Below are 17,825 nucleotides of genomic sequence, written 5' to 3'. Positions count from 1 at the left end.
GCACTCCTCTCTCCTGTGCTTCCCTGGTTCTAGTCACACTTCTGGAAACTTCTCATATGTTCAAGGCAAGGGATTCTTCCATGACCTCATGGCACTGCTTGTGTCCTGCCTCTCACCTGGTGTTTCTCCCTACAGGTGACGAGAGAAGGCTATAAGGCTGCATGGGGGGAGGAGGTGACCTTTGTTGTGGTGCAGACAGGACCTGTGGGGGCTCATGCACCCCGGAATTCCTCCAGTGACGCCTGTGTTCTCTAACCAGTTCCTCTCTTCCACCACAGATGACAGTGACCAGGGTTCTGATGCTTCCCTCAGAGCTGAAAAGGTGACAACCTGGTGACCCAAAGTGGGGGGCAGGGCTGAGGCACAGGCAAGACTGTTATGGTTGTAGGTCCTATGAATTGGGGTGTTAGGTGGCCTGCTCAGGGTGTGTCCTGATGTGACTGATCTGAATTTTTCCAACAGTGAGAAACAGTGGCACTGAGAGACACATTTGTTCCTGGAGAAGCCCAGGATGCTGCAACACAGTAATTCTGGGGCTTGAACTCAGACACTGGGCACTGTCCCTGAGCTTCTTTCACTCAAGGCTAGCATTCTACCACTTGAGCCACTGTGCCACTTCTGGCCTTTTCTGTTTATGTGGCACTGAGGAATCAAACCCAGGGCTTCATGCATGCTAGGCAAGCATTCTACCACTCTAAGTGAGAGGCAAGGCTGAGGCATAGGGAAGGCTGTGTCATGGTTGCAGGGTGTAAGGACTGGGGCGTTAGGTGGCCTGCTCAGAATGTGTCCCGGTGACTGATCTCTCCTTCAGTGAGAAATGACTGCTTTGCATGGGACTGAGATGTATGCTTGTTCCTGCCTCTCCTCCTCCTTTCTGGGACATCAGGTGCTCCTGATTTCTCTCCCTGCACCTGATCTGTTTTCTCAGCCATGGATTGTTTCTTCCAACATGAACTTCTTGAACAAGCCCAGGAGCAGCTAGATAAAGGGTGACTGGGGACTAACCATCTTTTCCACCCCCGTGGTCGCCCTCTAGTGGACATTTGGAGAATCATGAATGCATTTGTTCCCACACATTTCCAAGAAATCCTTCCTCCTTCAAGTTTGTTACCCATTTTACAATCTTGATCTTTCCAAGTCACACCTCCCAGGGTGATGTGTGGATCTTCCAATGCCTTGCACCTCCTTCCAAGCCATCACTGTTGATAACTTGGATGTTTTCCATGCTGGGCCCTGCCTGCCATGCTGTAGATTACCAGTGTCCCCTATCAACTTCATAGTGATACTACCTGGCTCCTCCTGTCAAGTATGTTTCAGTAACCTAATCCAATGAGGATCTGGTCCAAAATACTGTACCTGTCAAGGTATCAGCAGTAGTCAAATGGCACATCCAGTAGGAAATCCAAGGATAATCCAATAGAATGAGTTCTTTTTTTTGTCAGTTGTGGGGCTTGAACTCAGGGCCTGGGCACTGTCCCGAAGCTCTTTTGCTCAAGGCTAGTGATTTACCACTTTGAGTTACAGTACCACTTCTGGTTTTATGGTGGTTAACTGGAGATAAGACTCACCAAGGACTTTCCTACCAGAGCTGGCTTTTACACAATTCTCAGATCTCAGCCTCCTGAGTAGCTAGGATTACATGTGTGAGCCACCAGCACCTAGCAAATGGAATGATTATTTTACAATTATATGAGCAAAGTTAGAAAAAAGAAAAGATCCTAAGGTACCTTGGGAAAAGCAAAATGTTACTCTCTCAGTAACTGTGGTCTCTGATAAGGAATCGGATAGTCTCCACTGGAGACAGCTGAGGGATGCATACTCTTACTCTCCCCCCAAGGATTTTTTTTTTGGTGGGGCAAGTCCTGGAGTTTAACTCAGCCCTGACGTCTACCCCCAACCCCCATTCCTTTCCCACCAGTATCCCAAACTCTCTCCATATGGAACTACCACTTATGAGGTCTCCACCACTCTCCTCATGGCACTCTGATAATTACCAACTCGTTTTCATTCTCCAATAATGAGCTCCACAAAGGACCCATTCTATCCTTGCCATTTAGCAGTGATTGGCAACAAATGCTCAATGCCCAACATGTTCAATGGGTGAACGAATACTTGATTATAGTATATCCATCTACCTTGGTTACAATAGCGCAATCAGTACATGTACGACAATGTGTAACTTACCTAGGGCTACAGAATCTTTCTCTGTTGCATTTGTAGTATCTGGCTGTTCCAGTCCTTGAGAGTAGGAACTTTGTTCAATTTCTATTGTCCTAGAATTTAACATTTGACATATACTGTTTCCAACAAACTTCTGTTGACCATACTGATTTTAAGAAGAAAACAAAAACAACCACCAGCTGGGTGCTGGCTTCCATCTGTAATCCCAGCTACTCAGGAGGCTGAGATCTGAGGATTACTGTTTGAAGCCAGCCTGGGAAGAAAAATTCCCATGAGGTGCTTATGTATAATTAACCACTCAAAAATCTGGAAGCCCCACAACTGACAAAAAAAAAAAAAATCCAGAAGCTTAGATAATTAAACTGCCCTGGAACATTCATAACTACCAGCTCCAGAACCAAGATTGGAACCTAGTCTGCAAAAGGGAATGGGATGGTTTCAATGAAGTTCTAGCATAGGAAGAGAAGCCCTGTCTTCTCTGGGCTGGAGTTCTCCAGACCTCACTGGCTAAGTATCCACATAGTAGACATGACTGACCCAGGCAAGGAAGCTCAGCTGAACCCTGCTTTCTCTTGTCCTTTCAGTTTCAACACAAGCTTCTGGCACTTGTTGCATCATGTCTCCCACCCCTTCCTGATTGTCTCTTCACATGGTCCATTTTCCTCTTTCTCCAGGAATTCAACCTAAATGTCTAGCTTGGGTTGCTTCACAAGGGAGATCTTTGCTGAAATACAGATGCCCCTCTAAGGTGGTGCTACCTGCCAACTTCTGGCTCAGGTTCTACAGTGGGTCATCTTTACTCTAACTCCAGACCAGACTAAATAGGTCATAGGAAGTTGGTTCTGTGCTGTCCACTAGCTCCAAGACCTGTAAATAATGAAACTTAACAGAGCCCTTAAAGGGCTGTTCTGTGCAAATCATAAATGTTCACACAAGTTGTGTGCTATTAAGTCTCTACTCATGCACATTTAACATTCTTACAAGCAGGTGGGTCGTAACTAAAAATTTATATAAATAAGAAGTCCTAGAATTATATTGTATGAGACTCTGGACATAGAAAACATTATACCTCACCTTGGGTGCCCTATGGGATCTTGACTATAAGCTTTGGCCAAGCCTTGCTTGTGCATCTTTACACATTCAGTGTTTATCACCTTCTAGGCACATAGTAAGAAGACTCTCAATGAATATTCATTGAATTTGAAAATTTCCTACAGAAACTTCATTTGAGCCGGGTGCTGGTGGCTCACGCCTGTAATCCTAGCTATTCAGGAGACTGAGATCTGAGAACATAGTAAGACTCTCAATGAATACTCGTTGAATTTGAAAATTTCCTACAGAAACTTCATTTGAGCCGGGTGCTGGTGGCTCATGCCTGTAATCCTAGGTATTCAAGAGGCTGAGATCTGAGGATCGCGGTTCAAAGCCAGCCTGGACAGGAAAGTCCTGCAGATTCTTATCTCCATTAAACCACTTGAAAACTGGAAGTGGTGCTGTGGCTTAAGCAGTAGAGTGCTCGCCTTCAGCTGAAGAGCGCAGGGACAGCACCCAAGCCCAGAGTTCAAGCCCCACGACCGACCCCCCCCCAAAAAAAACCCAAAAACTTCATTTGGACACCTCAGCTCTGAAGACTCCTTCCAGAAGATCCTGGTATATCCCAGGTGTGCCAACAGGGGGCACAAAGGGCTACTCTTCAAATCACAGTGGAGGACACAAACTACACAGGAGGTATGGATTGAGGCCTCCTGTCCTCATGTATGGGGTGCGCAGCAGAGAGTGGCTAAAAACCCAATGAGTAGCCGGGCGCTGGTGGCTCACGCCTGTAATCCTAGCTACTCAGGAGGCTGAGATCTGAGGATCGCGGTTCAAAGCCAGCCCGGGCAGGAGAGACCGTGAGACTCCTTTCTCCAATAAACCACCAGAAAACCGGAAGTGGCGCTGTAGCTCAAGTGGTAGAGCGCTCGCCTTGAGCTGAAGAGCTGAAGGACAGCGCCCAGGCCCAGAGTTCAAGCCCCACGACCAACAAAAAAAAAAAAAAAAAAAAAAAAAAAAAAAAAAACCCAATGAGTTAAGAACTTGCCTTGAAAAGAGAAGGCACGAGAAAAGAAGGGAGAAGACGAGAGAAACCTCCCATAGCTGTCAGCCCAAAACAGCCGCTGTCAAGCTCACGTCACCTTGGGAAGGGGCTACAAAGCAGACAATCTTTATTCACAATCGGGGTGGCAGACGGGAGATGCCTCCAGATCAGTCCAAAAGCAAAGATATTGGGAGGAAAGATGGCTCTAGATGGGGACTCAGCACTCATCCTCACCCAGCAGGGCATAAGGGTTTCGGGCAGCCAGGCAGGACCCTGGAGCTGAGGTTGGGGTGTCTTCATCCCCTTCTCCCTCCTCATCAGCATCTCGGTCCTCCTCTCCTTCCTCCTCACAGGAGCTGCTCAGCTCTTCCTCCTCCTCCTCTTCCTCGTCACCAGCTGGCCCCACCCTGCCCTGTAAAACCACCAGCTCCGTGGTCTCTGGATGAGACTCCCAGGTGCCTGGGGAACATAAAGAAGAGAGAAAATGGAGGAGATTTTTGAGCAAGGGATTAAAACCAGAGAAAGATGAGGAAAAGGCAAAGACTGCAAAAAACAACGATTCTAGTAGCTGGCATTCATTCATTCAATTCATTCATTCATCTAACCTTACATGAAGAGCACTGAGTGGAAGCTTGTTCATACTAAACCTCACAACCACCTTTAGGTAGGAGTGTAAATCTGGAAAACATCTTAGGGATGTTAATAAACACAACTGGCCAGCAGGTACAGACCCACATTTAACCCTCACTTGTCTGGTCACCAAAGCCCACATTCTTTTGCCTATCCTGTAGCAGGGGCTGGGAAGAATATCTGGGTTCTGACCTTTCTGTTCGCTGTAGCCCGGGGGATAGAAACATAAGCTGAGGCGGCCATCCACTGCCAGCCTCAGGAGGCTGTTAGCCGCTCTGTATACATCGTTGCGAGCTGCTTTGGCTGTCTTGTACCCACGTTTCTCTGCCCAGGCTGCAAGGAGAAAGGAGAGAAACATGTGCATCAGGCTCCAGTTACTCCCATAAAAGTCCTACCAGTTTTCCTCAAAACATTCCAGGCCAGTGGCCAGGCGCCAGTGGCTCACACCTGTAATCCTAACTACTCAGGAAGCTGAAACCTGAAGATTAAGGTTCAAAACCCACCCAACCAGACAAACTTTGAGACTCAGTTATCTCTAATGAAAACTAGCAAAACAAAAACAAAAACCTGAAAGGAGCAGGGTGCTGGAGGCTCATGCTTATAATCATAGCTTCTCAGGAAGCTGAGATCTGAGGATCACAGTTCAAAGCCAGACCAGGCAGCACAGTCCATGAGACTCTTATTTCCAATTAGCTACAAAAAATGTCAAAACTACAGCTGTGGCTCAAGTGGTAGAGCACCAGCTTTGAACGAAAATGCTAAGGGATAGCATCCAGGCCCTGAGTTCAAACCCCAGTACTGGCACACCCCCCAAAAAAACCAAAAATCTAGAAGTGAGTGAACAAAGGCTTCATTAAGTGCAGAATCTGGACGAGGACACGAGAAAGGGACAGGGAAGCAAGGTCACAGCAGCCAGGCCAGGTGGGGAACTCACCTTCACAGATGTCCCAGGCACACCAGGGGTGCTCAGCGGAGGGATCCTCAGCCTCTGGGTGGCGTAGGTGGAGGATTGCCTGCACAGGGATCCTGGAGGCCAGATAGCCTACAGCAGTGTAGGGCTCTTGAATCTGGGCGATGGGGTAAATCCCAGCAAGAACCTGCGGGAACAGCACTCAGTGCCTTCTATAGTGGACCACCTTCTCAGCCTCCTCCCATCCTTCTGCCACATACCTGCAGCTACCTAGGCAGCAGAGAGGGGAAGATGAGGCCGGGACAGTCACAGAGCTTCACAGAAGGGGTAAGGAAGTAGGTCTGAAAATATCGGGTATGGCCGGGGGTTCTGGAGACGCTCACGACCTTCCGCCCCACCAGTCCATTGATCAGCGAGGACTTCCCAACATTGGGGAAACCTGAGAAAGGAATGGAAAACCAGTGTCTGTCAGGCCCTTGCTCTGGCAAGTAGCGCTGTAGCAAGGCTGGAGATCAGAAGACTGTCCTGACAACTGTGTAAGGCCTGTAAAATCATTTGGTACATGATAGCACAGACACATGCTCTGTTCCTTTTTTTTTGGTTGATTGTGGGGCTTGAACTCTGGGCCTGGGCGCTGTCCCTGAGCTCTTCAGCTCAAGACAAGCATTCTACCACTTAAGCCACAGCTCCACTTCTGGTTTTCTGGTGGCTAATTGAAGATAAGAGTCTCATGGACTTTCCTGCCCAGGCTGGCTCTGAACTGTGATCCTCAGATCCTCAGATCTCAGCCTCCTGAGTAGCTAGGATTACAGATGTGAGCCACCGGTGCCTGGCAGCTCTGTTCCTTTGTTGCCCAGTCCTATCTGCCTCCAGGTAATTTTGTATCACCTGAAAATCATGTCATAAATGTCTAAATGGTCCTTGGCAGAAAAAAAAAAAAGCCCATCCCGGGCTAGGAAGGTGGCTCACGCTTGACTGGCATGCATGAGGCCTGGGTTCAATTCCTCAGTACCATATAAGCAGAAAACACTGGAAGTGGCACTGTGGCTCAAGTGGTAGACCACTAGCCTTGAGCTGAAGAGTTGAGAGACAGTGCCCAAGCTCAGAGTTCAGGCCTCACGACCAAAAAAAAAAAAAAAATCCCATCCCTGCTGTAGATGAAGAGGAACCAAGGCTTAGAAAATAAGGAAGTGATGTAACACTGCAAACTATGAATAAGGATTTGGCCGCCAACAATGAATCTCAGCCTTTCACTTACAGCTCTGTGATCTCAAGGCAATATACTGATTTTCAAGCCTGTTTCTTCATTTCACAGAACAGATCCTTCCTACCTCAGTCCTAGCATCTCATAATAATATCATGACCTGTATAATGAGAAACCTAGCACCCCTTGAGACTCACTACTCCTCTCTCCATCTTTCTAGCCAAGTCCGGGGCCTACCCAGATCTCTAGTCCAGCACTTTGGTCCTCACTGCTTATACTTCACTCTCAAAGATTATTCCCTTCCCTAGTCCTTCTAGTTCAGTTTTGTGGGGGTTTTTTTGTTTGAACTCAGGACTTGAGCTCAGGACCTAGGCACTGTCCCTGAACTTTTTTGCTCAAGTCTAGTTTTCTACCATTTGAGCCACAGTTCCATTTTCAGCTTTTGTGATGAGTAACTGGGACTAAAAGTCTCATGGACTTTCCTGACCCCACTGGGCTTCAAACCAAAATCCTCGATCTTTAGTCTCCTGAGTAGTCAGGATTACAGATTTGAGCCACCAGTGCCAGGCTGGAAGTTCTTTATTCCTTGCTTTCTCTTATGTATGAAATACAAGCCATCAACAATCTTTTTCTCTCCACCTTCAAAATATGTTTTTGACCTTGTCTACCCATTACCACCTGCTATGAGCAGCTCTCATTTCTGCTCTAGACTAATGAGGAGGTCTCTGACTGCTCTCTCAGCTTCCTTTCTTGCTCATCTTCTACCATTCACACTCCATTTAGTAGGCAAAATGAACTTCTGAAAAAGGAAATCAAATACTGTCACTCCTTGTGCTAAATCTACCATGGGCTTCTCATGATACTGAGACTAAAGTCCACAACCATGAGACCCAAAATGATGTGGCCCCTTGTGACCATCTTCCCTCATTTTTCTGTCTCCATCCTCCATCCTCCACATCCCTCAAGTCTTGCAAACCAGAATCACTAAACTTACTCCCACCTCAAGACCCTGTCACTCACTGGCCTTCTGGCTCTCAAGACCCTTTTCCCAGAACTTCATCTCCTTACCAGGTGTCTACCCTGGGGACCCCTCCTCTCTAAGTACTCTTTCCTTCTTCAGGGCTTTACTTCATTGCTCCTAGTCTGACTTCAGTTCACACATCTACTTACTCACAAAGAAACATGCTCCATAAGTGTAGGGACCTTTTTGCCATCTTCACAGAGGCATTTTCCATCCCTAGAATGGCATCTGGCACCTGTAGGTGCTTAATAAAGTATTTACTCAATGAATAAATGAATGAGAATTGAGAGAAATCCCAACTCAGGGCTGCCTGTACCATAGCAAACACTCTTCCTTTCACAACACCAAGTTAGCACAGAGGCCACTGAGAGGGACAGCAGAGGCCCCTGGGAAAGACGGTGTATGTCAGAAATGGGAAGATGGAAAGCCAGGGTGAAATGGCTGGGAAGAGAAGCAACTGCCCACCAGGCAGGGAGGTTTTCAACAAAACAAAAAAGACAGTGAAAAGGAGGCGTCTACTTGGCATCCCTACTATTTTTCTGGGATGGGCTCTTCTTGGTTCCAAAAGCATCTGATACCACAACTTTGCCAAGGTCTTGTCACCTCTCCCATCCACAATGTAAAGGGACCCTGGAACTAAATCAAACAGCCTCTGCCCACAATGGGAGCTGAGACAAAGCCCTTAGTCAAGGGGAGATTGTCTCTGACCACAGACTGAAAGGGCTCAGATCCAGAAGGGAACTAATACTTGCTGCGCTCCTGCTATGACTTAGCGATCCCTGCACTAGGAAATAAGAACCACAATGGGACAATGAATATTCACATATCACCTCAGAACAAGGTTGGCATGTGGTTATGTACCACATAAATGGTAAAAATTTAACAATCAGTTAAATTAATAACCATTATTACTGTTATCACTACCTGCCAATCATTGTTACACTCTTTCAATACCATGCCTTCCATTCCTCACATCCATTTTCTTTTTTTTTTAATTTAATTTAATTTTATTTGTGTACATACTGTACTGAGGGGTTACAATTACATGGGCAGGATAATGCGTACATTTCTTACCAAGCATTGCAGCCTCCTCTTTTGTTTACCCTTCACATCCCTTCCCAGCCTCCCCCCTCCCCCCCAATCCCAATCCTTCTCCTTCTCCCCCCTCCCCCCACACCGACGTTGTAAAGCTCGTTTTGGACATGATAACTTGTACTTCTCATTGTTGCAACAGGTCCACCTGTATCCTTAAACAACTGGTTTTTCCCCATCTCCTCCACAAGTTATACTGACATCAAATATAATGAAAGCAGGGGTTATACTGTGGGGGAGGGACATACAAAGCAACAAAGAGATAATCTTATAAATGCGTTAGAAACACATGCATGAAAGAAAAAAACATTAAAATACATATCTAAGGGTTCATTTTCCTGACATCACATTATCTGACCTTTTCCGCTTGACTCATACATATACTATATATTGCAAATAAGGGAAACCATGGGACCTATGTTTCTTTGGGCCTGCCTTACTTCACTTAATATAATTTTTTCCAAGTTTTTCCATTTCCTAACAAATGGGGCAATGTCATTCTTTCTGATAGAGGCATAGAATTCCATTGTGTATATATACCACATCTTCTTGATCCATTCATCTACTGAGGGGCATCTGGGTTGGTTCATGCTGCAATAAACATAGTTGTGCTGGTAGCTTTAGTGTGGTCTTGTTTGTAAACATTTGGGTAAATGCCCAAAAGTGGGATTGCTGGGTCATAGGGGAGTTCTATGTGAAGTCTTTTGAGGAACCTCCATACTGCTTTCCAAAGTGGTTGAACAAGTTTACATTCTCACCAACAATGAAGTAAGGTTCCTTTCTGTCCACATCCCCTCCAGCATCTGTTGTTCTTAGAGTTCTTGATTTTTGCCGTTCTAACTGGAGTGAGGTGATATCCCAATGTTGTTTTGATTTGCATTTCTTTTATGGCTAGGGATGTTGAACATTTCTTCATGTGTCTATTGGCCATCCTTCTTTCTTCTTCAGAGAAGTTTCTCTTTAAGTCTTTCGCCCACTTATTTATTGGGCAGTTGTTTCTTTGCAGATTTGTTGTTGGGGGGTTTAATTTTTTGAGTTCCAAGTATATTTTAGATATGAGACCCTTGTCCGTTGTATGGCTAGTAAAGATCTTCTCCCAATCCATGGGCTTTCTATTGATCTTGCTATCTATGTCATTTGCCCTGCAGAAGCTCTGCAACTTTATGCAATCCCATTTGTCCAACCTTTCTTTGATTTGTTGTGTTTCCGGGTCTCTATTCAGAAAATTTCGGCCTGAGCCAAGGAGACCTAGGGTTTCTCCTATTCCATCCTGTAATGTTTTCAGAGTGTCTGCTTTGAGTTCAAGGTCTTTGATCCATTTGGAGTTGATTCTGGTGCAGGGTGATATATAAGGATCTAGCTTTAGTTTTCTACATGTAGTTAACCAATTTTGCCAGCACCATTTACTGAAGAGGCTGTCTTTGTTCCATTCTATTGTTTTAGCTCCCTTATCGAAGATTAGATGGCTATAGGTCTGTAGGTTCATTTCTGGGTTTTCAATTCTATTCCATTAGTCCTGAGGTCTGTTCTTATGCCAGTACCAAGCTGTTTTGATTACTATGGCCTTATAGTAGAGTTTGAAATTTGGTATTGATATTCCTCCAGCAGTGTTCTTTCCGTTGAGGAGCATTTTTGCTATTCGGGGTCTTTTATTGTTCCATATGAATTTTTGGATTGCCTCTTCTATTTCCTTGAAGAATGAGGTTGGAATTTTGATAGGTATTGCGTTGAATTTGTAGATAGCCTTGGGAAGTATTGCCATTTTCACGATGTTAATCTTTCCAATCCAGGAGCATGGAAGGTTTTGCCATTTTTTAAGTTCTGTGTTGATTTCCTTTTTCAAGATTTTAAAGTTTTCATCATAGAGGTCCTTCACTTCTTTGGTTAAGTTAATTCCTAGGTATTTTATTTTTTGCCTCACATCCATTTTCTTGAACTGGGTATAAACATGTTTGTTTTTGGTTTTGCTTTTTTGCTCAAGGCTAGTGTTCTACCACTTTGAGCCACAGCTCCATTTCTAGTTTTTCTTTTTTTTCCGTAGTTAATTGGAGATAAGAATCTCACAAACTTTCCTGTCTGGGCTGGCTTTGAACCTTGATCCTCAGATCTCAGCCTCTTGAGTAGCTAGGATTACAGGCATGAGCCACTGACACTCAGTATGGCATGTTTGTTTTCATGTATTTATTTCTGGCGGTATTGGGGTCTGAACTCAGGGCCTGGTGCTTGCCAGGCAGGTACTCTATCACTTGAGTTACACCTTCAGCCCAACCTTTTCATTTTTATAATCAAAATAACTAGGACTCAGCAGTTAAAGGACTTGTTCACAATTATCCAGCTGAGAAAAGGTGGAATTTAACTCCAACATATCACCTTGTCAGCCTTGCAAGGACTACTAGTAGAGGCTACTCTCAAGAGATCTGAAGGCCTTCTTTGTACTCAAACACAGTGCCTCCTGGAGGCCACTGGACACAGGTTATCCTGTCCTTACCCACACAGCCGATGGTCACCACACCATCCTTGTAGCGTTCCCGAGTTGGGCCAGTGGGCTCCATTGCTGAGTCAGTCTGCTGTTCCACCAGGACTGCAGGCCCATCTTCTTCCTCCTCCTCCTCCCCAGAGCCATTGCCCCAGGTGGCCCCAGCCACATCCCGAGCAATCTTCTCCCGCCAGCTGCTCAAGTCCACTACTCAGACAAAGAAATAAAAGAGGTCCCACTAAAGTCACTGCGTAGGGTGGGACAAACTGTGCCCTGCACAGCTGATGTCACTAGCATCCTCTGGAATCATAGAGTGCCAACCTGTACAACTTCAAGCCAGAGAATTCCAGGCTTCATTTGACCCCACTCTGGAATCATGTGCATTTTGGTCTGAGTTTCTAAAGAGTTCATGGAAGATGTAAGGTAACAAAGCCAATGTGGCTCCTGCTTACCTTGTGCCTGTCTGCTCCTTATTTCATCCCTCTGCATATCTATAATAGACACTGACTTCCAGAAAGATGAGCAAAATGACTCCAAGCCTCAGGTCTCGCCTGTGAGCTCCCACCTCTCCCCCTCCCCACTCCAACAAGCACATACCTTTTCCCACAGTGATGGCTTCACAGGCTCTCAGCAATTGCTCTGGCCCCAAGGCTCGAGTCCATCCTCTTCCCCGCCTCCGACTCTTCTTCAAGACTGAGATGAGATGGCACCAGAGGATTAGGAAATGGGCTTCTACAGCCCATCTCTCCCACCACCTTTGGGCCCAAGATCAAGTTACCCCTCGCCAGTAAGCTTCTCTGCTCTTCCCTTTGTCCCCTGCCACCCGTTTCTTCCATGATATATTCCTCCTTGCCCACTCACCACTACTAGGCTCTTGCGGAGTTCGAGGGTCCCGAGGGAAAGAAGTGAAAAGGACGATGTGGAGCTGGGGATAGTGTTGGTGGAAATAATGCTTCCAGGCAACCACGAGAGCTGGTGGGGCCAGATCCACCTTGTTCAAGACCAGCACCAAGGCCAACCCAAGTTCTCCAGTCACATACTCATAAAGTGCTGGTGGGAAATTCACAACCTAGGACAAAGTAGTTAAGGGAATAGAGTGAAGAGAGGTCCACCCAGAGATCTCTGCCTCCAGCTCCCCACTCACAAGGCACAGCTCCCAGACAAGACCCTGGCAGTAGCAGATTCTGGAGTAAAAACAGTAAACCAGCCAAACTGAACAAAAAAGACAAAGCAGGGGTTAGTAATACCTGTGCAAGTCTCATGGAGCTTCCCAGAGGTCATGATTAAATATAAAAATCAATGAAAGATATGAAAAGGAAATAGCAACACCTAGCATACTGAGATAAGGGCTAGGATCAAAACAGGAATGGAGGTTGAGGTAGAAAGTAATACCTGTTTTTGTGTGCAAAAATCTGTACAAGTGGGTAGACATGCATACAAGCATGCATGCATGTATGTGCACGTGTGATGTGCTCAGTATGAATGACTGTGAACATGAGTGTGTGAATGTGCTCTTATATATGGATGTACACATGCACGCGTGTATTTGTATGTGCGTGTAGGTTCATTTAGAAACTGCAACCTAAAATGTCCTCCACAGACCTTCCTCTTTCTACTGAAGGACAACAGTGAAGTGGCAGAGTCAGGATTCACAGCAGCAGTCTATGGCCTTAACCACTACCCTACATTCCAGGTGGATTCTGTTGCAATTGATGTGGCCGCACAGGAGAACTGAGATAAGGAAGAAAGGGCATCTTTGGGATGGGCAGGGGAAGTCCCCAGCTGCCTCCACAGAATCCCTGGAATTTTCTGTTGGTCTAGTTCTGGTAGGATAGAAGACAGGACATGCAGTTTTTCATCAAGGGAAGTACAAAAGAAAGTCATCGGGACACGGGAGAAGTGAAAGGATATGACAAGAGATGAATAAAAAACTGAGTTCCAGGCTGGGAAGGTGGCTCAGTTGTAGAGCGCTTGCCTGGCATGCATGAGGCCCTGGGTTCGATTCCACAGCACCACATAAGCAAAAAGAAAAAAGCTGGAAGTGGCGCTGTGGCTCAAGTGGTAGAGCGCTAGCCTTGAGCTGAAGAGCTGAGGGACAGCACCCAGGCCCAGATTTCAGGTCCCACGACTCGACCCAAAAAAAAAAAAAACAAAAAAAAAAACTGAGTTTCCAGCCAGGCACTAGTGGCTCATGCCTATAATCCTAGATACTCAGGAAGCTGAGATCTGAGGAATGCAGTTCAGAAGACTAAGATTCTTTTTTTTGTGATTGTTTATTGTTTTTATTTTTTTTATTGTGAAAATACCGTACAGAGTAGTCACAATTACATGGGAAGACTAAGATTTTTATCTCCAATTAACTACCAAAAAGCTGTAAGTAGAGCTGTGACTCAACTAGCAGAGTATCAGGCAGCCTTGAACAAAAAAGTTAAGGGATAGCACCCAGGCCAATTTCAAGCTCCAGTACTAGGACAAAAACAAAAACAAAACAACAAAAACAAAATGAGCACTTTGGAAGTGGAGTTGTGGCTTAAGTGATAGAATGCCAGCCTTGAGTAGAAAAAGGTAACTGAAAGCATGAATTTAAACCCTGGTACCGGCACAAAACACCTGGGGTTGAGTGGGACTAAATTTCTGATTGTAGACATTAGAGGGAGCTGGAAAAACAAAGGAGGCCCCAGTTTTGTAGGAAGCAGAGATAGGAAGATCACGGACTGAGGCCAGCCTGGGCAAAAACAGTGAGACCATATCTCAAAAAACAAGCTGGGGCTAATAATGAGAGAGGTATATGTAGAAGGATCTCAGTCTAAGGCTGACCCAGGACAAAAAATACAAAATCTTATCCGAAACTAAAGCAGAAAGGCTTAGGATGTGGCTTATGTGGTAAAGCACTTGCCTAGCAAGCACCAAGCTGAGTACAAATCCCAGTACTGAAAGAAAAAACAAAAATGAATAGGAAAAGGTACCTCTCCATGTTCTGACTCCTGCTGCTTACCTTCCCCTACAAGAACTTTCCTCCCTCTTCCCCTTTGCCCACTCTCAAACCAAGTACTCACTGGATGCCGGATATCAGTGATGAGCAGGACAATGTCAGACATCTCTAACACCCGCCACAGCTGCCTCCATGTCTAAAAAGACAAGACCAATGGAAGAGAACCTAACCCAGAGTCCTGTCCAAACTGACCCCAGACCAATTTTCCCAGGGTCATAATGCCCCAACTGCTGGACCCCACTCCACTGTCACCTCCAGGTTGTGTTCAAAGTAGCTGAGCTTCTCAGAAGTGTAAGCTCCATGTATCTTCCCAAGATATTCCTGGAAGCTCCGTTCCTCTTGGCTCATTAGTTGGTCCTTGGACATCTCATAGTTCCAAGGAGGACGTCGGGGAAAGTCCAAGACTAGGAAATCAGGAAAAAGTCCAAGCAGATATGAGACAGCTCTTACCCTTCCCCAAGAGCACTGCTGATGAGAAACATCCAGATGCCTTGCTCTCACTTACCTGAGCCAGGCTGATAGACTTCTCGGATATCCAGCTCCAGCACTTCCGCACTGACAGGAGTTAGTACTTGTTCTCTGGCTGCTCTCTTTCTTCTCTCCACCTCTTCCCGACTGTCCCATTCAAAATGCAGCCGGTACCTAAAAGAACAGGGACCACACATCCAGCCACACACTCCCAGTTTTCTCCCTTGTCGGGCAACTTCATAAACCTTCCAATCTCAACCTGTTCAAGTCTCTTTCAGTAGGCCTAACACACCGCCTCCCCCCCACTACCCACTACTCTGTCTGTCAAGAAAGATCCTTTCAACTACTTTTAAAAGCAAAACTCTGCAGCCCCTCTAGAAGGGAGGATTATAGGCTGCTCCAGAAAGAACCCCACTGTCTCCTCTTTCGAGTCTCCAGTAGAAGCAGTAGCAGTAGTAGTAGCAGTAACAGCAGCAGTAGCAGAAGCAGCTACCTTTACTGCCCACACTCCGATCTCCAGGTGGGCGCCCCATTCCCTCCCTCACCGATTTGGATCGTAGCCTCTCGACCCCAGGCCCTGGGAAGGCTGCTGGTTGAGCCTACGGATGTGATGGGTCACAGATTCCCCGTCCGAGGTGTCGAGGTGTCGGTCTGCTCCTCCTGCCGCTCCCGGCTCCCGCTGCGGCTGTTGGAACTGGAGCTTAGCCCATCTTGAAGCCCTGCGGGGAGGGGCCGGTGACGCCAGTGCTGGCCCACTCTTCAGGGACTGAAGGACCCCCAACCCGGCCAGCCAGGTCTCCAGCCTACCCAACTTCTCTTGGGCCTCAGACCTCCCAGCTCCCTTCCCGGGCGGACCCTCCCAGGATGCTGGGGGGGGGGGGGGAGGGGGTAGTCACTCCGCCTGGGAACTTGGAGGATGGCGTCCCGGACCCTCCCGGGATGCTGGGGGGGGGGGAGGGGGTAGTTACTCCGCCTGGGAACTTGGAGGATGGCGCCCCGGACCCTCCCGGGATGCTGGGGGGGGGGGGGGGGGGGGAGGGGGTAGTCACTCCGCCTGGGAACTTGGAGGATGGCGCCCCGTTGGAGCTAGGAGGGACCCCCCTCCCCCAACTCCTTCCCCACTCCTTCCCGAGGTGCAGGGGACTGGAGTCGGGGAATCCCCTCTGCGGTCTCCCACGCAGATCCTCACGGGCCTACCACTCCTCCCACGCCCCCCCCTTCCAGAGGTGCGGCGGGCACACCCCTCCTTCCAGAGGTGCGGGAGCCCGGGCCCCGCCCCCTCCTCCCGCACTGACCTCGCTTCAGCTCCTGCTTATCCTGCAACTGCTTCTTCTCCTGCTTCACGCTGAAGGGCTTCTTCCTAGGCATGGCCCGGACCAGTCAACCTGGCCCGCCCTCCGCCGAGCTCCCGCCGCCTGGAATTGTCATTGGTGTGGGCATCTTTGCAGTTCTGGTTATTGTAGCTGTGCTGGTTTTTGTGCTGTGCAGGAAGAGGACTGGAGGTAGGAAGGTGGAGGTCTGAGTTCCTGGGCCACTTGTGGGTTTCAGGCCCCAGGCAGAAGTGTGAGCTGCACTCCTAATGGAAGTTGCAGCACACTCAGGGCCTTCCCCAGCCTGACAGCTCCTCTTCTGTAAATCACCTGCAACACGAAGGACACAAAATTCCCCCTCCTGAGGGTGGTGATGGGAACTGATTGCAGCACTCAGGCCCACAGGGACTCAGCTGCCCACTGAGCTCACACTCCAGGAGGTCCTGGGGTCTCTCTTCCCAACTGTTGCACTCCTCTCTCCTGATGCTTCCTTGGTTCTATGGTCACATTTCTAGAAACTTCCCATGAGGTCAAGGCTAGGGATTCATCCAGGCCCTCATGGCACTGCTTGTGTGCTGCCTCTCACATGGTGTTTCTCCTACAGGTGACAAGAGAGAAGGCTATGATAAGGCTGCAAGTGAGTGCCATGAGGGAGGAGGTGACCTTTGTTGTGGTGCAGACAGGACCTGTGGGAGCTCATGCACCCGGAATTCCTCCAGTGACGCCTTGTTCTCTAACCAGCTCCTCTCTTCCACCACAGGAGACGACAGTGACCAGGGTTCTGATGCTTCCCTCAGAGCTGAAAAAGGTGACAACCTGCAGACCCTAAATGGGGGGCAGGGCTGAGGCCCAGGGAAGGCTGTGTTGTAGTTGCAGGGTCTGTGCATTGGGTGTTAGTGGCCTGCTCAGAGTGTGTCGCTAACAGGGACTGATCTGCATTGTTGTGCGTGTTCTTTTCTCCTGCAGTGTGACACAGCTGCTTTGTGTGGCTCTGAGAGGCACAGCATTTGTTCCTGCCTCTCCTCCTCCCTCTGGGACATCATGAGCTCCTGACTTCTCTTCCTGTACCTGGGTTCTGACCGTGTGCAGGCTTCTGTGTGCTGTCAGCATCCTGTGAGGAACTGAGGAGCCAGCCCAGCCCTGAGCACCAGGACCCTCCCCACACTGACCTGGGTCTCTTTCCCCTCCACCTGCTGCTCCAGCAGAGGCGGGGCCAGGGCTTCCCCATCCCTGACTTCACTTTCCCTTGCTCTGAGCTGCAGCTGCTGCTTCCCCACTGATAAAGAGAATACGGATGTGGGTCTGTGTTTCAAATTGTTGCCATGGAAAAATGTTGAATAAATCAATGAATGATTCCCAAAATTAACATAGAAAATAAAACCTGATTAACTTCCAAAATCATCATGTTTGCTGAGCTGTGTTGTGGGCGGGGCCAGGGTTAGGCTGAGAACAGGCAGGTGTGGA

The 17,825-nt window shown here is 47.7% G+C and overlaps 1 long non-coding RNA gene and 1 pseudogene across 1 annotated transcript; one reads left to right on the top strand and one right to left on the bottom strand.

The window, feature by feature from the left end:
• Positions 1-4,368: 4,368 nt before the first annotated feature.
• Positions 4,369-16,419, bottom strand: LOC122111164 (annotated as a pseudogene).
• A 58-nt stretch (positions 16,420-16,477) lies between these two features.
• LOC122111344 lies at positions 16,478-17,339 on the top strand. Its single transcript, XR_006148001.1, has 4 exons — positions 16,478-16,553; positions 16,966-16,998; positions 17,122-17,169; positions 17,328-17,339. It is a non-coding gene; the product is annotated as an uncharacterized LOC122111344 (long non-coding RNA).
• Positions 17,340-17,825: the final 486 nt, after the last annotated feature.

The sequence above is a fragment of the Dipodomys spectabilis genome, unplaced genomic scaffold (genome assembly GCF_019054845.1).
Source record: "Dipodomys spectabilis isolate Male_0828 unplaced genomic scaffold, ASM1905484v1 ptg000085l, whole genome shotgun sequence".
NCBI lineage: Eukaryota > Metazoa > Chordata > Mammalia > Rodentia > Heteromyidae > Dipodomys > Dipodomys spectabilis.
This window is presented reverse-complemented; position numbering and strand designations above follow the sequence as displayed.